Source organism: Anabrus simplex, chromosome 8 (genome assembly GCF_040414725.1).
Source record: "Anabrus simplex isolate iqAnaSimp1 chromosome 8, ASM4041472v1, whole genome shotgun sequence".
In the NCBI taxonomy this organism is placed as follows: domain Eukaryota; kingdom Metazoa; phylum Arthropoda; class Insecta; order Orthoptera; family Tettigoniidae; genus Anabrus; species Anabrus simplex.
Window position 1 is genome coordinate 36,675,645 of NC_090272.1, and position 23,009 is coordinate 36,698,653.

Below are 23,009 nucleotides of genomic sequence, written 5' to 3' on the forward strand. Positions count from 1 at the left end.
TTCAGTGAGTGTTGATTTGTCTAGTAAAATTGATAGTTTAAGCAGTGCTGTGAATGGTAGAATAGATGAATTAAACCAGAAGTTTGACCATCAAAGCAGGGAAATTCAGGAAGTCAATAATAAGGTAGAATCTCAACGCTTGGAATTGACTGAGAAAATCGAATGCCGATTTAATGTAGTTAGGAAGGAATTTGTTGAAAACAGCAAGGAGTGTGATAAGAGAATAAAAATAGTGGAAGATAAAGTCGAAGAAATAGATAGAATTAAAACCAGCCAGAATGTTTTAGCGAAGCGAATAGGTGAAAAGACTGGGAAATTGGAGAAAGACCTTAAGTCAGTAGAAGGAAATGCCAGAATGGTAGTTGAAGAAGGAATTAAAGCATGTCATGTAAAGTTAAGGCAGGAGATCAGTCAAATCCAAGTAGGTAGCAGCATATGTAATAGGTACGTATCTTGTACGAAGGACTCTGAATTACCCAAGTTTAATGGTCGGCAGTTTAATCCGATGGAATTCTTGAAAACGGTGGAGAAACGGTTTTCCAAGAATCTTGACGATGGTTTGATTGATTGGAGTATGGTTGATGAGCTGTTGGATGTTGCATTTGTTGGAGAAGCGAGATCTTGGTTCCAAGTTTATAGACAGGGTATTTCGAGTTTAGAGGAATTTAGGGAGAAATTTAGTTCTACATTTTGGAGTGAAGCTATTCAGGGAAGGGAAAGAGATCGCGTGCTATTTGGCAAGTATAAACCTCAGGAAGGTGTATCTATGACGGAGTATTTCTTAGCGCATGTTCTGATCAGCCAGAATATTGAAGGTCTAGCATCGGAGAGAGATACAGTCCGCCAGATGTTGAGGCATTTTCCTGAGAAGGTCGGATTAGCTGCATGTATGCAGAATATTGTTACGATCAAGGAATTAGAGCAGCTGTTAGAGAGGTTTGATGCTTTGGAAGGGCAGGGGAGGACTAGGCAAAGTGAAGGTAGGAATTACGGGGATAATGGGAGACAAGGTAATCAGCTAGGGGGAGATAGGAATAATCAGAATTTCAGTCATTCTAGGCAAGAGAATCAGGGTGGTAATTCCGGAAGGCGAAACAGACACTCTAACCAAGGAAGTAATCACCAGGAATATTATGGCAGAAGACCTAATCAAGGGGAATCAGAAAGTAGGGGGCGTACGGATCAAAGACCTCCAGATCAAGTGCCGAGAAATGATAACAGTGAACAGTCCACGTCAAGTAATTTAAACCGGAATCGGACTTCTTAGTTGGGTCAGATAGGCAGTCCGATACCGAAATTCCTATTCACGTGATGAAACAGGTAAGTTATGATTTAGACGTGAAAGAGGAGTTATTGTATGACCATGTGTTTTGTGATCAGGGAGATTTTGCGAATAGGGGGCGTGATGAAAGTAAGAAAGATGTGTCGGATGTCTTACTTTGTGCTAGTGGTGATGGTAATAGCGGTGTTGCGATCGATAATCTTGCGGAAGTTTCTGAAATTGAAAGTGAAGTTTTTTGTGAAGTTGATGAAGGTTGTTTTGTGAGTGAAGAGTGTTCACGGAGTATACATCATGAGGATGTTTTCGTTGATTTAAGTGTACGTGAGGAGAGTAAAGTTAGGTCCATTATGTGTGAAAATGGTGACTTTAAGATTAATGAAACTTCTGATAAGAGAGTCGAAAGTAGCAGTGTTGTTAGCATGAAAGTGGTGCAAGTAGTAGCTGATATGGAATGTGGTGAAGATGGATTAATTGTTGGGTCATTAAGTAGTAATGACAGCAATTTCAAAGTGTATTCTGGTAAGAATTTCTGTAATAGAGTGAGCGTGTGTGAGAATGGAAGTGTGCGTGAGATGAAGGAAAGTCTATCCAAGCGAGTGTGTAACGTTTTATTTAAGACTGAGAGTTGTGTGAATGATTTGCTGAGTGATATCGATGTGGAATGTGTGAAAAAGTATGTGATCTGTTTGCTTGCATTAATTATGAGTATGTGGAAGAGTAAACGTAGTGAGATTCCCGCGTATTTCAGAAATAGGGATATCTTTGTTATGAATGTTCCGAATGAAAGTTTGTATAATTCTTGTGTGACTGGATGGGATGAAAGTTTGTGTGTGAGATAGATTGTATTAGAGATGTGTTCGGATTTTATTACGGTACGCATTCCTCGCTTATCGATGCTGATGTTAAGTCTATGCATAAGTTTTTTCAATTGTATCAGGGTCCATATACTGTGGACAGTAGAATAGGCAAGTGTGCTTATAGGGTCCTAACCGCTGAAAATAAGGTTCTTGGGACATTTAATATCTATAGCCTTCGCAGATATAAGAGATAGGATCTGCACCTTGGATGTATATATTATCAATTATGAGTTATGTGTACAGTAGTAAGAAGGGATTGTGTTCAATGGTATTGAAACAATCAGAGTTGTGTGTATATAGCCATATTATTATTATTATTGTTTGGCCAAATTGTATTTCGTGTGTGCGAATACAATGCAGTAGACGCAATGCATATCATTATTACAGTAAATTATGTGTTCAGTTATGCCATTATAAGGTTATGTATGAAGTTCTGTTTTATGGTGAATCATATTATGTGATATCATCGATTCACCAAGGGGGCGTTATGTGATAGTACATATATCACACCCCCGAATTATATGTAGAAGTTATAGATATTATTGTCAGTATTCAATTTTTTATTATTATTATTATTATTATTATTATTATTATTATTATTATTATTATTATTATTATTATTATTATTATTATTATTATTATTAGTATTAGTATTTCATATATATATTTTGCCATTTATATTGGTAAGCTGGAAGATGTCCACATATGTAGGTATGAGTAATTTGTTTTGCACGAGTGGGAAAACATTGCTTTAAGAACTCTGGTAATTTGAATGAGTCATCTGGCTACCCCAGTGTTTGTTGATGTACTTGTGTCAGGAAATTCCATTAGGCATGTATATATCCCAGCCTGATGAGATGAGCTTGTTGTTGCACCAGGGAAATTTGATGATTCATGTAAAACTCCCGAGTGTTTGTTTATAACTTGGGAGAAAGAAGAGGTTTACTCATGATTGGCTGGCAAGCACCAATCCAGACGTATCATCTGAGAGGAGGGGGATGTTGATGTCTATAAAGGTTGATCATACGGCGGCAACCAGAGACATTGTAAGAAACATTGTAAGAGACATTGTAAGGGTGATTGTAGAGGTGATTGTAAAGGAACGAGAAGGAAGATAACTACAACTACAACTGACGCACTGTACTGGAAGGAAGTGGTGCTGATACACGGTACTGGAGTGACAGGGCTGCAATGGACTGGACTTCAAACGTTCGTGGAGCGTAGTCTTGTTATGTTTGTGGAAAGTGGCTGATTGTGGAGAGTGCTTGCGCATTAAATATTGTAGCACTTGTGGCGGCCTAGCATTATATGTTGGTGAAAGCTATCTCAGACTTTCCATAAATTTATGTTGAGGAGCGACAGACGTGTGTATATATCTTTACAACAAGTGTTAAAATATGTGAACACAATGGTACAAGGTACAGTATCTGTGTGATGTGATAACTGCCGATTATGAGAATCGGTAAGTCGAATTGATATAGAGACAGTGAAGGGTATTTATCTTCATACATGTACATTGTTCATCGGACTATTTACAAATGGTAACTTAGTTCTCGCTTTCGTTTTCCCACGATTTTCATTATTTTTGTTGTTGTTGTAAATATGGAGTCTTCCAGCAATATTTTATGTTTGTATTATATGTATAATGTTGTATGTTGATGAGGTGCTCATGCACGGAATTTGTTCAGAATATAGTTAGCTATTTTAGAATCAGTGTTATTGATAAACCTAGGTGCAGATCCTACCTAATTAGTCGTTTTCAGGAGGTTAGGTAAGGCCTGCAGCAGATGTACCAGTACGCAGCATTATGTACACGCCCTGGGATATAAAGTTTATCATGCTCTTATCTAAATTCGAGGGATACATTCTGGTGAACTCTGGCGCCCATACTACGGACATTTCGGTTAATTATGCTTATTAATTTTATTAACTTTTTGAGTAATTTTATTTATATATTTTTATTCATGAATTTATTTATTATTATCATCAAAAAGTTACAATTCAGGGTCTGAATTTTCCCTCGGACTCGGCGAGGGATCCCACCTCTACCACCTCAAGTGCAGAGTAGTGCAGCTTCAGACTCTGGGACGGTGATACAACTGGGGAGGATGACAAGGGAATGGGAAGATGGGGAGGTATTAGACGAGGAAGAGGGGGAAGCGGCCGTGGCCTTAAGTAACGTACTATCCCGGCATTTGCCTGGAGAAGTGGGAAAAACTAAAACCACTTCGAGGATGGCTGATGTGGGAATCGAACACACCTCTACTCAGTTGAGCTACGGAGGCTGAGTGACCCCGTTCCAGCCCTCGTACCACTTTACAAATTTCGAACCCCTGGCCACCGGGGTTGGAAGCTAATTGTATTTGTTACGGAGATATCCGTGGTTGTTAGAAGTGAAAGAAGGTGTAGGCTGGAGTAGGTCTCAACTACAAAATTAAAGTTAATTTAAAACTATAACAAAGGTTATATTTTCTTTCAAAATCAACTATTAACAAAGTATAACAGGTACCAAGTAGGAGATCAACAAATTAACAAATTACAGTTTGTTACAAGATTTGGGCTTCGAGCCCCAAGTCTAATTCCTGAGCTCTCAGCTCACAACCGCAATTGCTGAAGGGCAGAAAACCCCAAAGTACGAGGAGCACTTGCTCCTAACTACATGTTAAGAAAAAGGGCAGACCCGCTCTCAATTTTACAAGCCTATCAAAGGCTACAACAAACTTCATTTCTATCTGCCCTTGAGGTACACAAGGAAACAGGGGTAACTAGTACCCAATCTACTGGGCCTTCGCAGGAAGGAAAACGAAACGGGTAAAGTAACTGGCCAAAAATACAAAAAGAATGGACGCGAAAACTTGCACTCCTACACCAAGTTTGTCTAAAACCTATGTGGCGCTAAGCGGATCATACAGAGGCTAATCCCAAGCTAGGGAGGTGGCTCGTATGAGAAAACTTTTTTACATTAAAGAAGAGAAGAACGGTTATGAAAAAGTAGTCACCTCCTTTTTCAAAAATAAAGGCGATTTCGAGAGGGTGAAGCACTCCCTGTCCCCGCTTTACAGATTTGTAATTTATAGATAGACAGAAAAGAATTTACATTTAAAAAGTAGATTACATACTAAAGTTTTCGAACCCTCCCCGAGGGTTAAACTGCTGAGCTAGCAAGAAATGAAGATGTTAACAGGCCAGTACCTTGTAGATGAACTGCTGCTTCAAGAAAGAGGCGCTTCCCGCCCCCTGCTACATATTCACACACTAAGAAATATGCTACTGATGTGGCCCCGAGACAAAAAATCAGCAGTTTATATATCCTCGTGGAACATTAGAGACCTTTCAGGAATGAGTAGACACACCCTTTCGCATTTATTGGATAGCTGAAATTTACATATCAACATTGAGAAAGAAAGACACTATTGGTCAGAAATTAATTACAAAAATTAGTTATTGGTTAAATTCAAAACAGGGTGAAAGAAAGGATAACTGTTGCCAACCCCCAAACCACAGAACAAAATTTTGTAAATACAAAACTTACGAATGCTAAATTTCTTCAAGAAAGTTCATTCGTTTACACCAGAGTGTGTTATCAATGTTTTGGTAGAGACATCTGTTAGAGAATGTCCAAACTTCTTGATACGGAGCAAACAAGCACAAATCAAAATAGACACAGTTCAGAACACTTCAAAATTACCAAATTTACAGTCGTGACATCTTCCGAGAAACCGTTGAGTTAATACAGTTTGTTAAAGTTCAGGCTTTCTCCTGTAGAGAAATTTCAACTGGCGCAATATATGAATTGGCGGCGTGGAGGTGTACCGCCCGGTACAATATTATTACCCACTACCACAGAGGCGGACGCAAAGCAACTTACTCAAATGAATTGCAAGAATAAGTGAGATTACGAAGAAAGAGTTCTATGTTGCGGTTACCCTGAACATAAAATATTCCCCCGGGTGGGACTTGAACCAGCGACCTACGGATATCTGATACCTTTGCCAAATACAGTCCACCGCTCTACCAAGAGCTACCTGACGATCAGCTTCGCGTCCGCTTTCTCCTTGAACTTATCACTCTCAATGATCGTGCAATACGGTGTTCAACTGTATCGCTCACTATCTGCGTCAGGCATGAATCCAACAATAACTCTGCACGGCGGTGAACATGAATTTCCGTGGTGTAGTGGTAATCACATCCGCCTCACACGCGGAAAGTCCCCGGTTCGATCCCGGGCGGAAACAGTACTTTTACTCCATGTTTTTAATACTGAAGAGATGTAGGCCTATAGGCAATGTCCCACACAGCAAAGCTTACAGGAACTTGGAATGAAGGAAGGTTTAGGATAAGTGGGCACTTCCTTATTGGAGTCTATGCTGGACTCTTCAGCAATTATCTGCTCGGTATCCCCACCTGTAACGCGAGAGACCCGGGTTTGATTCGCCAACGGGTAGGAATGAGGATATAATTACAGAATGACCAAACAGAACCAGTAAGAGCCACAGAAGTGCAAGGGCGTGTTACGAATTATACTTCTGCTTGAAGACGATGTCTTCATCTTTATCTGTTTAACATCCAGGGTCTGATTTTCCCTCGGACTCAGCGAGGGATCCCACCTCTACCACCTCAAGTGCAGAGTCCTGAAGCTTCAGACTCTGGGTCGGGAGATACAACTGGGGAGGATGACAAGGGAATGGGAAGATGGGAAGGGATTAGACAAGGAAGAGGGGGAAGCGGCCATGGCCTTAAGTAAGGTACTATCCCGGCATTTGCCTGGAGACGTGGGAAAAACTAAAACCACTTCGAGGATGGCTGATGTGGGAATCGAACACACCTCCACTCAGTTGAGCTACGGAGGCTGAGTAGACCCCGTTCCAGCCCTCGTACCACTTTTCAAATTTAGAAACCTGGCCACCGGGGTTGGAAGCTAATCATATTAACCACTACCACAGAGGCGGACGCAAAGCAACTTACTCAAATTAATTGCAAGAATAAGTGAGATTACGAGGAAAGAATTCTATGGTGCGTTTCCCTGAATATAAATATTCCCCCGGGTGGAATATGAACCAGCGACCTACGGATATCTGATACCTTTGCCAAATACAGTTCACCGCTCTACCAAAAGCTACCAGAGGATCTGCTTCGCGTCCGCTCTCTCCTTGAACTTATCACTCTCAATGATCGTCATCATCATCATCTGTTTACCCTCCAGGTTCGGTTTTTCCCTCGGACTCGGCGAGGGATCCCACCTCTACCACCTCAGGTGCGGAGCAGTGCAGCTTCAGACTCTGGGTCGGTTACACAACTGGGGAGGATGACAACGGGATAGGAAGATGGGAAGGTATTTGACAATGAAGAGGGGGAAGCGGCTGTGGCCTTAAGTAAGGTACTATCCCGGCATTATCCTGGAGAGGTGGGAAAAACGAAAACCCACTTCGAGAATGGCTGATGTGGGAATTGAACCCACCTCCACTCAATTGACCTACGGAGTCTGAGTAGACCGCGTTCCAGCCCTCGTACCACTTTTCGAATTTCGAACCCTGACACTGGGGTTGGAAGCTAATCATTTTAACCACTACCACAGAGGCAGACGCAAAGCAACTTTTTCAAATTAATTGCAAGGATAAGTGAGATTACGTGGAAATAGTTGTATGGTGCGGTTTCCCTGAACTTAAAATATTCTCCAGGTTGCGATTTGAACCAGCGACCTACGGTTATGTGATACATTTGCCAACTACAGTCCACCGCTCTACCAAGAGCTACCAGAGGATCTGCTTCGCGGCCGCTCTCTCCTTTAACTTATCACTCTCAATGATCGTGCAATACGGTGTTCACTGTATCGCTCACTATCTTCGTCAGGCAAGAATCCAACATTAACTGTGGATAGCGGAGAGCGTGCGTTCCCGTGGTGTAGTGGTTATCTCATCCGCCTATCACGCGGAAGGTCCCCGGTTCGATCCCGGGCGGAAACAGAGCTTTTTCTCCATGTTATTTTAATAGTGAAAAGATGTAGGCCTGTAGGCAATGTCCCACACAGCTAAGTTTACAGGAACTTGGAATTAAGGAAGGTTTGGGGTACGTGGGCACTTCCTTATTGGAGTCTATACTGGATGCTTCAGTAATTGTCTATCCCCACCTGTAACGTGGGAGACCCGGGTTTGATTCGCCGCCCGGTATGAATGAGGTTATAAACACAGAATGACCAAACAGAACCAGTAAGAGCAACAGAAGTGCAAGGGCGTGTTACGAATTATACTTCTGCTTAAAGATGATGTCTTCTTCTTTATCTGTTTTCCGTTCAGGCCTGACTTTCCCTCGGACTCGGCGAGGGATCCCACCTCTACCACCTCAAGTGCAGAGTCCTGAAGCTTCAGACTCTGGGTCGGGAGATACAACTGGGGAGGATGACAAGGGAATGGGAAGATGGGAAGGGATTAGACAAGGAAGAGGGGGAAGCGGCCATGGCCTTATGTAAGGTACTATCCCGGCATTTGCCTGGAGACGTGGGAAAAACTAAAACCACTTCGAGGATGGCTGATGTGGGAATCGAACACACCTCCACTCAGTTGAGCTACGGAGGCTGAGTAGACCCCGTTCCAGCCCTCGTACCACTTTTCAAATTTAGAAACCTGGCCACCGGGGTTGGAAGCTAATCATATTAACCACTACCACTGAGGCGGACGCAAAGCAACTTACTCAAATTAATTGCAAGAATAAGTGAGATGACGAGGAAATAATTCTATGGTGCATTTCCCTGAATATAAATATTCCCCCGGGTGGAATTTGAACCAGCGACCTACGGATATCTGATACCTTTGCCAAATACAGTTCACCGCTCTACCAAAAGCTGCCGGAGGATCTGCTTCGCGTCCGCTCTCTCCTTCAACTTATCACTCTCAATGATCGTGCAATACGGTGTTCAACTGTATCGCTCACTATCTTCGTCAGGCAAGAATCCAACATTAACTGTGCATGGCGGAAAGCGTGCGTTTCCGTGGTGTAGTGGTTATCACATTCGCCTACCACGCGGAATACCCCGGTTCGATCCCGGGCGAAAACAGTACTTTGTTCTTTATGTTATGTAATAGTGAAAAGATGAAGGCCTATAGGCAATGTCCCACACAGCTAAGCTTATAGGAACTTGGAATTAAGGAAGGTTTGGGGTACGTGGGCACTTCCTTATTGGAGTCTGTACGTGGCGGTAAACGTCTACGACGCAAGTTCAAATTTTGCGCCAATTGAAACTCCTCTACAGGAGAAGCTCTGAACTTTAAAAACTGATCTAACTGTACATGTTATCAGAAGATGTCACTGTGTGTTTTTGATTTGCTTTTTTTCTTCATTGATCGAGATGTGGTCTCTACCCAAAAAAGAAAAAAAACTATGATTATGCACTCTATTGTGAAGGAATGAACTTTCTTGAAGAAATTTTGTGTTCATCAAATGTGTCTTTACTAAATTTTGTTCTGTCATTTGTGGGTTGGCAATATTAATCCTTTGTTTCCGCCTGTTTTTTTTTTAATGTAGCCAATGAGGTATTTCTGTAATTAATTTTCGGCCTATCGGGGCTTTCTTCTCCAATTTTGTATGTAACTGTGTACTCAAGTACTCCTCCGTGGTGTAGGGGTTAGCGTGATTAGCTGCCATCCCCGGAGGTCCGGGTTCGTTTCCCGGCTCTGCCACGAAATTTGAAAAGTGGTACGATGTCTGGAACGGTGTCCACTCAGCCTCGGGAGGTCAACTGAGTAGAGGTGGGTTCGAGTCACACCTCAGCCATCCTGGAAGTGGTTTTCCGTGGTTTCCCACTTCTCCTCCAGGCAAATGCCGGGATGGTACCTAACTTAAGTCCACGGCCGCTTCCTTCCCTCTTCCTTGCCTGCCCCATCCAATCCTCCCATCCCTCCACAAGGCCCCTGTTCAGCATAGCAGGTGAGGCCGCCTGGGCGAGGTAGTGGTCATTCTCCCCAGTTGTATCCCCGACCGAAAGTCTGAATCTCCAGGACACTGCCCTTGAGGCGGTAGAGGAGGGATCCCTCGCTGAGTCCGAGGGAACAACCGACCCTGGAGGGCAAACAGATTACGAACGAACGAACGAACGAACTGTGTACTGTAGCCAATAAAATTTTGAGGGCGGGTTGTTATCATTCATGATAGTTCTCGAACTTTCCACGAGGGTATAAAAACTGCTGATTTTCTTGTCTCCGGGCCACTTCAGTAATATCTAGCTTAGTGGGTGGATATGTAGCAGGGGGCGGGAAGCGCCTCTTTCTTCGGGTAACAGATCTCCAACAAGATAATGGCCTTTTACATCTTTATTTCGTGCTAGCTCAGCAGTTTAACTCTCGGGGAGGGTTCGAAACCTTTCATATGTAAAGTATTAAACATGTAAACCCTTTTCCTGGTAAACATAAATTTTCTTGAAATTTAATTCGGGGATAGAGAGTGCTTTACCCTCTCGAGCTCCCCTTCATTTGAAATTGCGGTGCTAGCTCAGCAGTTTAACTCTCGGGGAGGGTTCGAAACCTTTCATATGTAAAGTATTAAACATGTAAACCCTTTTCCTGGTAAACATAAATTTTCTTGAAATTTAATTCGGGGATAGAGAGTGCTTTACCCTCTCGAGCTCCCCTTCATTTGAAATTGCGGTGACTACGTTTTCGTAACCGTTTCTTCTCTTCCTTAATGTATTAAAGTTTTCTCATACGAGTCACCTCCCTAGCTTGGGATTAGCCCCTGTGTATCGGCCTAGAGCCACTTAGTTTTATAAATGTAGATTTAGGAGTGCAAATTCACGCCTCCATCCTTTTTGTTTTGGGCCATTTAAATTAACCTGGTATTTGCACACTAAGGCCCAGTGGACTGGGTACTAGATACCCCTGTTTCTTTATTATGCCTTGATGGCAGTTTGCGTAAAAGTTTGTTATTGCCTTTATAGGCTTGAAAGATCGAAAGCGGGTCAGCTCTTTATGGTGTTGTGGTAAAACTGCCTTAGAGAGGCTTGAAATGTAAGGTTGGGAGCTAATGCTCCTTGTAATTAAGGGTTTTCTGCCCTTTGGTGTTTTGTGATTTTGAGCTGAGAGCTCAGAGATTGGTGAATTTGGGCCCGTAGCCCAGAATTTGTAAAGACCACTTAACTGTTGTCTTCTTGTAAAGCGGCATTGTACCTGATTTTCTTTGTTATTTCCCCCTATTGGAAACTGTTTAAATTTTTCTCTTGGTTGTGTACCTGATTTAACTTGTTGTTATTTGTTCTACGCTCAAAATTCTATGTCACCATTGTTAAGTTTTGAAAATATAACCTTGTTGAAATTTTAATTCATCTTTCGAACTTTTAGTTAGACCCATTCCAGCCCGCAGCTTCTTTCACCTCTGACTTCCACGGATAACTCCGTAACAGAGTCTATACTGGACTCTTCAGCAACTGTCTGCTCGGTATCCCCACTTGTAACGCGGGAGACCCGGGTTTGATTCGCCTCCGGGTAGGAATGAGGTTATAATTACAGAATGACCAAACAGAGCCAGTAAGAGGCACAGAAGAGCAAGGGCATGTTACCATATATACTTCTGCTTGAAGATGTTGTCTTCCTCTTTATCTGTTTACCATCCAGGGTCTGATTTTCCCTCGGACTCAGCGAGGGATCCCACCTATACCACCTCAAGTACAGAGTCCTGAAGCATCAGACTCTGGGTCGGGGGATACAACTGGGGAGGATGACAAGGGGATGGGAAGATAGGAAGGGATTAGACAAGGAAGAGGGGAAGCGGCCGTGGCCTTAAGTAAGGTACTATCCCAGCATTTGCCTGGAGAAGTGGGAAAAACGAAAAACCACTTCGAGGATGGCTGATGTGGGAATCGAACCCACCTCCATTCAGTTGACCTGCGGAGGCTGAGTAGACCCCGTTCCAGCCCTCGTACCACTTTTTAAATTTCGAACCACTACCACAGAGGCGGACGCAAAGCAACTTACTCAATTTAATTGCAAGAATAAGTGAGATTACGAGGAAATAGTTTTATGGTGCGGTTTCCCTGAACTTAAAATATTCGCCCGGGTAGGAGTAGAACTAGCGATCTACGGATATCTGATACCTTTGCCAAGTACAGTCCACCGCTCTACCAAGAGCTACCAGTGGGTCTGCTTCGCGTCCGCTCTCTCCTTGAACTTATCACTCTCAATGATCGTGCAATACGGTGTTCAACTGTATCGCTCACTATCTTCGTCAGGCAAGAATCCAACATTAACTGTGGATAGCGGAGAACGTGTGTATCCGTGGTGTAGTGGTTATCACATCCGCCTAACACGCGGAAGGTCCCCGGTTCGATCCCGGGCGGAAACAGTACGTTTTCTCCATGTTATTTAATAGTGAAAAGATGTATAGGCAATGTCCTACACAGCTAAGCTCACAGGAACTTGGAATGAAGGAAGGTTTGGGGTACGTGGGCACTTCCTTATTGTAGTCTATACTGGACTCTTCATCAATTGTCTGCTCGGTATCGCCACCTGTCACGAGGGAGACCCGGGTTTGATTCACCGCCGGCTAGGAATGAGGTTATAATTACAGAATGACCAAACAGAACCAGTAAGAGCAACAGAAGAGCAAGGGCGTGTTACGAATTATTCTTCTGCTTGACGATGATGTATTTTTCTTCTCGCAGAGGCCAGGATTCGATTACCGGCTCTGTCACCAAATTTGAAAAGTGGTACGAGGGCTGAAACTGGGTCCACTCAGCCTCGGGAGGTCAACTGAGTAGAGGTGGGGTCGATTTCCACCTCAGCCATCCTGGAAGTGGTTTTCCGTGGTTTCCCAATTCTCCTCCAGGCAAATGCCGGGTTGGTACCTAATTTGAAGCCACGGCCGGTTCCTTCCCTCTTCCTTATCTATCCCTTTCAGTTTTCCCATCCCCACCAAGGCCCCTGTTCAGCATAGCAGGTGAGGCCACCCGGGCGAAGTACTGGTCATCCTTTCCAGTGGTATACCCCGACCCAGTGTCTGAAGCTCCAGGACACTGCCCCTGAGACGGTAGAAGTGGGATCCCTCGCTGAGTCCGAGGGAGAAAAGTAACCCTGAATGGTAAACAGATTAATAATAAGAAGAAGAATCCGTTTACCCTTGGTTTTTTCTCGGACTCAGTGAGGAATCCTAGGGCAGTGTCCTGGAGCTTGAAACATTAGGTCGAGAGATACAACTGGTGTGGAGGATGGGAAGACAAGTTATAGACAAGCAAGAGGGAAGGAAGCGGGCCTGGTTTCGTATGAAAATGGGAAACAACGGAAAACCATCTTCAGGGCTGCCGACGATGGGATTCGAATTCACCATCTCTATCTCGGATGTCCATAATGAGACTCCTCGAACTCTTGAAATTGCCAAAAATTACAAATGATATTTGCAGGAAAGCTTTTAAAAAGAAGCAATGCAACTTCGTCTTCTTCGTCTTCTTCTTCTTATACATAGTCTTCTTATTATTATTGTTCTTCTTCTTCTTCTGTTTCTTCTTCTTCTTCTTTATGTGTGTACCCTCCAGGGTCGGTCATTCCCTCGGTCTCAGCGAGGGATCCCACCTCTACCGCCTCAAGGTTAGTGCCCTGGAGCTTCAGACTCTGGGCCGGAGCATGAAACTGGGGACAATGACCAGTACCACGCCCAGGCGGCCTCACCTGGTATGCTGAACAGGGGCCTTGCAGGGGGATGGGAAGATTGGAAGGGATAGACAAGGAAGATGGAAGGAAGCGCCGTGGCATTAAGCTAGTTACCATCCCGAATCGAACCCATTTCTACTCAGTTGACCTCCCGAACCTGATTGGACATCGTTCCATCCCTCATACCATTTTTCGAATTTCGTGGCAGAGCCGGGAATCGAACCCTGGCCACCGGGGTTGGAATCTAATCACACTAACCACTACCACAGGGGCGGACGCAAGCAACTTACTCAAATTAATTGGAAGATTAAGTGACGATTGTCCGCCTCTGTGGTGTAGTGGTTAGCGTGATTAGCTGCCACCCCCGGAGGCCCGGGTTCGATTCCCGGCTCTGCCACGAAAATTTGAAAAGTGGTACGAGGGCTGGAACGGGGTTCACTCAGCCTCGGGAGGTCAACTGAGTAGAGGTGGGTTCGATTCCCACCTCAGCCATCCTGGAAGTGGTTTTCCGTGGTTTCCCACTTCTCCTCCAGGCGAATGCCGGGATGGTACCTAACTTAAGGCCACGGCCGCTTCCTTCCCTCTTCCTTGCCTATCCCTTCCAATCTTCCCATCCCTCCACAAGGCCCCTGTTCAGCATAGCAGGTGAGGCCGCCTGGGCGAAGTACTGGTCATACTCCCCAGTTGTATCCCCCGACCAAGAGTCTCGCGCTCCAGGACACTGCCCTTGAGGCGGTAGAGGTGGGATCCTTCGCTAAGTCCGAGGGAAAAACCGAACCTGGAGGGTAAACAGATGATGATGATGATGATGAAGTGACGATTACGAGGAAATATTCTATGGTGCGGTTTCCCTGAACTTAAAATGTTCCTCCGGGCCGGATTTGATCCAGCGACCTATGGATTTCTGATAATTTTGCCAACTACAATCCACCGCTCTACCAACTGAGCTACCAGAGGAGCTGTTCTAAATCTACTCTCTCCTTAAAATCACTCTGAATGATCATGTAATACGGTGTTTGTGTATCGCTCACGGCCTTCGTCTGACATTAAACCAACATTAACTGTGCTTTGACAGCACCGTTCGTTTCCGTGGTGTAGTGCTAATGACATCCGCCTAACACGCGGAAGGTCCCCGGTTCGATCCCAGGCGGAAACAGTACTTTTTCTCCATGTTGTTTAATAGTGAAAAGATGTAGGCCTATTGGCAATGTCCCACACAGCTAAGCTCACAGAAACTTGGAACGAAGGAAGGTTTGTGGTACGTGGGCACTTCCTTATTGGAGTCTGTACTGGTCTCTTCAGCAATTGTCTGCTCGGTATCGCCACCTGTCACGAGGAAGACCCGCGTTTGATTCACCGCCGGGTAGGAATGAGGTTATAATTACAGAATGACCAAACAGTACAGCAAGAGCTACAGAAGAGCAAGGGCGTATTACGAATTATACTTCTGCTTGACGATGATGTATTCTTCTTCTTCTTCTTCTTCTTCTTCTTCTTCTTCTTCCTCTTCTTCTTCCCAGAGGCACGGATTCGATTCCCGGCTCTGCCGCGACATTTGAAAAGTGGTATGAGGGCTGAAACGGGTCCACTCACGGGAGGTCAACTGAGTAGCGGTGGGTTCGATTCCCACCTCAGCCATCCTCGAAGTGGTTTTCCGTGGTTTCCCACTTCTCCTCCAGGCAAGTGCCGGGATGGTACTTAACCTAAAGCCACGGCAGCTTCCTTCCCTCTTCCTTATCTATCCCTTTCAGTATTCGCATCCCCACCAAGGCCCCTGTTCAGCATAGTAGGTGAGGCGCCTGGGCGAGGTACTGGTAATCATCCTCAGTTGTATTCCCCGACCCAGAGTCTGAAGCTCCAGGACATTGCCCGTGAGGTGGTAGAGGTGGGATCCCTCGCTGAGTCCGAGGGAAAAGACACCCCTGGAGGGTAAGCAGATTAAGAAATAAGTAGAAAAATTAATTTTAGTAAGCTGCTTTGCGTCCGCCTCTGTGGTAGTGGTTAGTGTGATTAGCTTCCAACCCCGGTGGCCAGGGTTCGATTACCGGCTCTGCCACGAAATTTGAAAAGTGGTATGAGGGATGGAACGGGATCCACTTAGCCTCGGGAGGTCAACAGAGTCGAGATGTTTTCGATTCGGAACGGTACCTAGCTTAAGGCCACGGCCGCTTCCTTCCCCCTTCCTTATCTATTCCTTTCAGTATTCCCATCCCCACCAAGGCCCCCGTTCAGCATAACAGGTGAGGCCGCCTGGGCGAGGTACTGGTCATCCTCCCCAGATGTATCCCCCAACAGAGTGTCTGAAGCTCCAGGACACTGCCCCTGAGACGGTAGAAGTGGGATCCCTCGCTGAGTCCGAGGGAAAAAAATAACCCTGAATGGTAAACAGATTAATAATAAGAAGACGAATCCGTTTCATCATCATCATCATCTGCTTACCCTCCAAGTTCGGTTTGTCCCTCGGACTTGGCGAGGGATCCCACCTCTACCGCCTCAAGTGTAGTGTCCTGGAGCTTCAGACTCTTGGTCGGGGGGTACAACTGGGGAGTATGACAAATACCTCGTCCAGGCGGCCTCACCTGCTAAGCTGAACAGGGACCTTATGGAGGAATGGGAAGATTGGAAGGGATAGGCAAGAAAGAGGGAAGGAAGCGGCCGTGGCCTTAATTTAGGTACCATCCCGGCATTCGCCTGGAGGTGAAGTGGGAAACCACTGAAAACCACTTCCAGGATGGCTGAAGTGGGAATCGACCCCACCTCTACTCAGTTGACCTCCCGAGGCTGACTGGACCCCGTTCCAGCCCTCGTACCACTTTTCAAATTTCGTGGCAGAGCCGGGAATCGAACTCGGGCCTCCGGGGGTGGCAGCTAATCACGCTAACCACTACACCACAGAGGCGGACAGAATCCGTTTACCCTTGGTTTCTTCTCGGACTCAGTGAGGGATCCTAGGGTAGTGTCCTGGAGCTTGAAACTTTAGGTCGAGGGATACAACTGGGGTGGAGGATGGGAAGACAAGTTATAGACAAGGAAGAGGGAAGGAAGCGGCCGTGGTGTCGTGTGAAAATGGGAAACAACTGAAAACCATCTTCAGGGCTGCCGACGATGGGATTCGAATTCACCAGCTCCATCTCGGAAGTCCATAATGAGACTCCTCGAACTCTTAAAATTGCCAAAAATTACAAATGATATTTGCAGGAAAGCTTTAAAAAAAGCAAAGCAACTTATTTTCTTCTTCTTCTTCTTCTTCATCTACTACTACGTCTTCTTCTTTATGTGTGTACCCTCCAGGGTCGGTCATTCCCTCGGTCTCAGCGAGGGATCCCACCTCTACCGCCTCAAGGTTAGTGCCCTGGAGCTTCAGACTTTGGGCCGGGGCATGAAATTGGGGACAATGACCAGTACCACGCCCAGGCGGCCTCACCTGGTATGCTGAACAGGGGCCTTGAAGGGGGATGGGAAGATTGGAAGGGATAGACAAGGAAGAGGAAAGGAAGCGCCGTGGCCTTAAGCTAGGTACCATCCCGAATGGGGTTAGAAGCTAATCACACTAACCACTACCACAGAGGCGGACGCAAAGCAACTCACTCAAATTAATTGCAAGAATAAGTGACGATTACGAGGAAATAGTTCTAAGGTGCGGTTTCCTTGAACTTACGATATTCCTCCGGGCCGGATTTGTACCAGCGACCTATGGATATCTGATAATTTTGCCAACTACAATCCACCGCTCTACCAACTGAGCTACCAGAGGAGCTGTTCTAAATCTGCTCTCTGCTTAAAATCACTCTGAATGATCATGTAATACGGTGTTTGTGTATCGCTCACGGCCTTCGTCTGACATTAAACCAACATTGACTGTGCATTGACGGCACCGTGCGTTTCCGTGGTGTAGTGGTTATCACATCCGCCTAATACGCGGAAGGTCCCCGGTTCGATCCCGGGCGGAAACAGTACTTTTTCTCCATGTTATTTAATAGTGAAAAGATATAGGCCTATAGGCAATGTCCTACACAGCTATGTTTACAGGAACTTGGAATTAAGGAAGGTTTGGGTTACGTGGGCACTTCCTTATTGGAGTCTATACTGGAGTCTTCTGTAATTGTCTGCTCGGTATCGCCACCTGTAACGCGGGAGATCCGGTTTTGATTCGCGGCCGGGTAGGAATGAAGTTATAATTACAGAATGACCAAACAGTACAGCAAGAGCCACAGAAGAGCAAGGGCGTGTTACGAATTGTTCTTCTGCTTGACGATGATGTACTCGAGATACGTAACTTCTTAGTGGGTTTTGCATTTTGTTCATCCTGCATCCATAAATTGTACCTCAGTTGATGTTAAATAAATAAATAAATAATGGTAAAAGTACAAGCTGTCCAAAATGAATGGAGACAACCTAAGTGATATTAGTTCTAATATTGAACAGGTGGAGGGGATACACAAGGAAGAGTTACTGAAGTGCCCGTGGCCTTAAGTTATGTACCATCCCGACATCTGCCAGGAGAACAAGTGTGAAACTTCGAGGATGCCTGAGTTGGCCTCCCGAGGCTAAGTGTACCCCGTTCCAGTCGTCGTACCACTTTTGAAATATTGGGGCAGAGGCGGGAATCGAACCCGGGCCTCCGGGAGTGGCACGTAATCACACTAACTACTACACCACAGAGGCGGACTTCTCGAGATATAATGCCCGAAGTTGGCGCTACTGGTGTAATAAGTTTTCTTTCTTTGGTAGTGGCTTTACGTCACACCGACACAGATAGGTCTGATGCCGACGATGGGATAGGAAAGGCCTAGGAGTTGGAAGGAAGCGGCCGTGGCCTTAATTAAGGTACAGCTCCAGCATTTTCCTGGTGTAATGAGAAACCGCGGAAAATCATCTACAGGACTGCCGACAGTTGGATTCGAACCCATTATTTTCCGGATGCAAGATCACAGCCATGCGCCTCTAACCGCACGGCCAACTCGCCCTGTATAATACGTTTTATGTAAACATCTAGCACAACAAGTGACAATTCAAGTCGATCAAGAAAGGAATACGACATCGAAAATAACTCAAATAATGTGCACTCTAACTACGGCCTATGTACACTATGTAGCAACGTCGCAGAGAGAGGTGGTCACCGGCCTTTAACTGCACACAGCTGGGTTAAATTTCAAGACTGAGCTACTTGCATTTCAAAACAATGATGAATGATTGTTGACGTACATCACTGTCAACATTGCCTTAAGAAGTCAATCAACAAAAATGTACCATTAACTAGAATCAAGGCTCGTAATACAGCCAGATGAAGATGAATAGGAAGACAACGTGGAGATTTTGCAAATTAACAATTATGTAGTGCTGTTTAAGAAATAATTCTATATTTTCATTCGAATTGTAGTGGTACTCTCTTTGACCAGATTATTATTAGTCTATATTGTTACATCCATTTACACCGGGGAAGTTGGCCGTGGAGTTAGGAGCGCGCAGCTGTGTGCTCGCATCCAGGAGATAATGGGTTCGACCCTCACTGTCGGCAGCCCTGAAGAAGGTTTTCTGTGGTTTCCCATTTTCACACCAGGAAAATGCTGGGGTTGTACATTAATTAAGGCCACGGCCGCCTCCTTCCCATTCCTAGGCCTTTCCTGTCCCATCGCAGCATTAAAACCTATCTGTGTCGGTGCGACGTAAAGCAAAATAGCAAATTTAAAAAAAACATCCATTTAGGAAGGTTCGGCTTGTGCCGGTAACATAATGGGCTGACTCGGCCTAAGCAAGGAGTTACCTCCGTGATAAAGAAACTATAGGTACTTCTGTATCTGTTTACACTCCAGCGTCGGTTTTTCCCTCGGACTCAGCGAGGGATCCCACCTCTACCGCCTCATGGGCAGTGTCCTGGAGCTTCAGACTGTGGGGGATGGGAAGATTGGAAGGGACAGACAAGGAAGAGGGAAGGAAGCGGCCGCGGCCTTAAGTTAGCTACCATCCCGGCATTTGCCCGGAGGAGAAGTGGGAAACCACGGACAAACCACTTCCAGAATGCCTGAAGGGTGTCGTAAAACTTGCGCCAAGTTAAAATCAGTAAAACTTGCGCAGTGGTCATTAGGTTCTGTGTAAGTTGCGCCGAGTAAAATTTGCGTCGTGCAGATTCCCCGCCGGGAGTAGAAGTTGTTTGACAGCTGTCTTAAGCATCTGCTACCTGCGCTGCACCGCAGGGGGTTATTTCCAAGTTCAAGGAATGTCTGTGAATATCTGTAGTACTGAGATTTTGAAATGAATATATTAAAAATATTATTCACGCTATCTTTTTTTTTTTCTTGCTAGTTGTTTTACGTCGCACCGACACAGATAGGTCTTACGGCGACGATGGAACAGGAAAGGGCTAGGAGTGGGAAAGAAGCGCCCATGGCCTTAATTAAGGCACAGCGCCAGCATTTGCCTGGTGTAAAAATGTGAAACCACAGAAAACCATTTTCAGGGCTGCCGACAGTGGGGTTCGAACCTTCTATCGCCCGCATACTGGATACTGGCCGCACTAAAGCGACTGCAGCTATCGAGCTCGGTATACACTGTATCAATGTTGGTTTCTTGCACATTTAGAAAACCTGCATCGTATTTATATCAGTCGGTGCAATGTGTATAACTACGTAGTTTGACTTTATTTACAAACCAAGTGTGGAAACATGGAATCAGTCTTTCAGTCTTATGAAGAATATCCACAGCCTGTTTGTAGCTGACAGGGTCGGGAATAGAATGAATGAAGAATGAAATGCAGCTAAAGGAAGAAAATACTGCCGAATGCGAGATCTGACGTGCTTTTGCGGACAGAGATTAATGGATGGCAAATGAAATGAAGTCCGCCTCTGTGGTGTAGTGGTTAGCGTGATTAGCTGCCACCCCCGGAGGTCCGGGTTCGATTCCCGGCTCTGCCACGAAAATTTGAAAAGTGGTAAGAGGTCCACTCAGCCTCGGGAGGTCAACTGAGTAGAGGTGGGTTCGATTCCCACCTCAGCCATCCTCGAAGTGGTTGGATGATACCTAACTTAAGGCCACGGCCGCTTCCTTCCCTCTTCCTTGTCTATCCCTTCCAATCTTCCCATCCCTCCACAAGGCCCCTGTTCAGCATAGCAGGTGAGGCCGCCTGGGCGAGGTACTGGTCATTCTCCCCAGTTGTATCCCCGACCACGAGTCTGAGCTCCGGGACACTGCCCTTGAGGCGGTAGAGGTGGAATCCCTGGCTGAGTCCGAGGCAAAAGCCGAACCTGGAGGGTAAACAGATGATGATGATGATGATGATGATGATGATGATAGCTACAAACAGGCTGTGGATATTCTTCATAAGACTGAGAGGCTGATTCCATGTTTCGATACTTGGTTTGTAAATAAAGTCAAACTACGTAGTTATACACACTTCACACACTGATATATTTACGATGCAGGTCTTCTAAATGTGCAAGAAACCAACAATGATAGAGTGAATAACATTTTATATATATTAATTTCAAAATCACAGTACGACAGATATTCACACCATTCGCTGGACCTGAAAATAAGCGTCTGTGGTGCTGCGCAGGCAGCAGTTGGAATCCGCGGTCACTCGCATGGTGAGCGCGGCGCTCACCTTCGTACTTTATTGCTTCTTGTTGGAATGTTACAAGACCTCCAACTTTGAAACTCCCTGTACCTTTCTAACAGATTGTTATGAAGGGGATGTGGCAGTCACTTTCATTATCTTTGAAAACAAACACCCGCAATTCATTATTAGGCACAGTAGTGTATGTTTGGTGAGCGGTGCGCTCAGTAGCGAGTAACTGTGCTACTTACATTTCGCGCTTCGTAATAAGTCAGGGTTTGTTTCATGCTTGTGTTTAATGTGAAATCTTTATACTGTGACTGTTGTTAGACAATATATACAAGTTACAATGCCATCCACTAATCAGATACTTTCGTGGTTGGCTGAAACGGAGGAAAAAGTGCTCTTGAAGAAAGAAACTGAAAGAAATGAAACAGATGATGTTTACGAAAATGATCATAACTGTGTTTCAGAGTGTCTGCAAGTTTTGGGAAGGAGAGGAAATTTCGTTTATTGAATTCTGTGAGATCAGTTTAAATGGCTTGTTTTACGGCCAGATGCCCTTCCTGACGCCAACCTTAGTTGAGGAGCTAATAAAGATGAAATAAATTATGGTGAATGAAGGTGGAAGGAATCGGCTGTAGTTTATGAACAGAATCTGCCCCGGCATTTGCCTGGACGCGTTAACAGAAAACTATTCTCAGCACAGCTAACGGTGGGGATCGAACACGCGCGTATAGCCTTTAAACGTAAAGGTGAGCGCTCCGCTCACTAGCGAGTAACGACGCACGTAAAGACCTAGCGAGTAGTGCCGGGTTAAGACAGCTGTCAAACCACATCTACTCCCGGCGGGGAATCTCCACGGTGCAAATTTTACTCGGCGCAACTTTTACAGAACCACCTGAGGTGGGAAACGGACCCCCCTCTACTCAGTTGAGTGCACCCCGTTCCACCGGGGATGGCATCTAATCACACTAACCACGACACCACAGGGAGGACGGCTAAGCCATAGTCACTTTCCATATCCTCGAGAAATAAGTTTCCCAGAGACTCAGTGTGCATATTCACCTATGTAGCGCAACAGTTAACACTTTTTTCTTTTTTTTTTTTTTGCTATTCGATTTACGTCGCACCGACACAGATATGTCTTATGGCGACGATGGGATAGGAAAGGCCTAAGAAGTGGAAGGAAGCGGCCGTGGCCTTAATTCAGGTACAGCCCCGGCATTTGCCTGGTGTGAAAATGGGGAACCACGGAAAACCATCTTCAGGGCTGCCGGGAGTGGGGCTCGAACAAACTATATCCGATTACTGGATACCGGCTACACTTAAGCGACTGCAGCTATCGAGCTCGGTACGGTTAACACCATTAGCTGTCGTACTCGGGGATTCGGGAACGACGCCCGGTATTGCTAGAAAATTTACATTGGCAGTTAAGTGAAACCGTTCTCACAGAAATATTTTCTCTGTGAAGAAGACAATACCTGCACTTCGGACCTTCTCCAGCAGCCGTCAGAGTAAGCTTGTTTAAGGTCCGGTCATAACAGATTTTCGTTCTGAAGCCCGTGTTTTCGATCACTTCTTCCAAGCACTGAGATATGTGTTCATCTGTTGTCGAAACGTGGAGGGGAATCAAATAGAGCAGCTCTTCAGCTGACGTCCAGTGTCACAGAGTAGGGAACAAACTGTGG

The 23,009-nt window shown here is 45.2% G+C and overlaps 8 non-coding genes across 8 annotated transcripts; 6 read left to right on the top strand and 2 right to left on the bottom strand.

Moving 5' to 3' along the window:
- The first annotated feature begins 6,301 nt into the window (after positions 1–6,301).
- On the top strand, positions 6,302–6,374 carry TRNAV-CAC (transfer RNA valine (anticodon AAC)). Its single transcript has one exon. It is a non-coding gene; the product is annotated as a tRNA-Val (tRNA).
- A 1,655-nt stretch (positions 6,375–8,029) lies between these two features.
- On the top strand, positions 8,030–8,102 carry TRNAD-AUC (transfer RNA valine (anticodon AAC)). The gene has a single exon. It is a non-coding gene; the product is annotated as a tRNA-Asp (tRNA).
- A 1,016-nt stretch (positions 8,103–9,118) lies between these two features.
- Positions 9,119–9,190, top strand: TRNAG-ACC (transfer RNA glycine (anticodon ACC)). The gene has a single exon. It is a non-coding gene; the product is annotated as a tRNA-Gly (tRNA).
- Positions 9,191–12,392: 3,202 nt separating this feature from the next.
- On the top strand, positions 12,393–12,465 carry TRNAV-AAC (transfer RNA glycine (anticodon ACC)). The gene has a single exon. It is a non-coding gene; the product is annotated as a tRNA-Val (tRNA).
- Positions 12,466–14,632: 2,167 nt separating this feature from the next.
- On the bottom strand, positions 14,633–14,723 carry TRNAY-GUA (transfer RNA tyrosine (anticodon GUA)). Its single transcript is given in 2 exon segments — positions 14,633–14,668; positions 14,687–14,723. It is a non-coding gene; the product is annotated as a tRNA-Tyr (tRNA).
- A 126-nt stretch (positions 14,724–14,849) lies between these two features.
- On the top strand, positions 14,850–14,922 carry TRNAV-AAC (transfer RNA valine (anticodon AAC)). The gene has a single exon. It is a non-coding gene; the product is annotated as a tRNA-Val (tRNA).
- A 2,507-nt stretch (positions 14,923–17,429) lies between these two features.
- Positions 17,430–17,520, bottom strand: TRNAY-GUA (transfer RNA tyrosine (anticodon GUA)). Its single transcript is given in 2 exon segments — positions 17,430–17,465; positions 17,484–17,520. It is a non-coding gene; the product is annotated as a tRNA-Tyr (tRNA).
- A 126-nt stretch (positions 17,521–17,646) lies between these two features.
- On the top strand, positions 17,647–17,719 carry TRNAI-AAU (transfer RNA valine (anticodon AAC)). Its single transcript has one exon. It is a non-coding gene; the product is annotated as a tRNA-Ile (tRNA).
- The last annotated feature ends 5,290 nt before the right edge of the window (positions 17,720–23,009 follow it).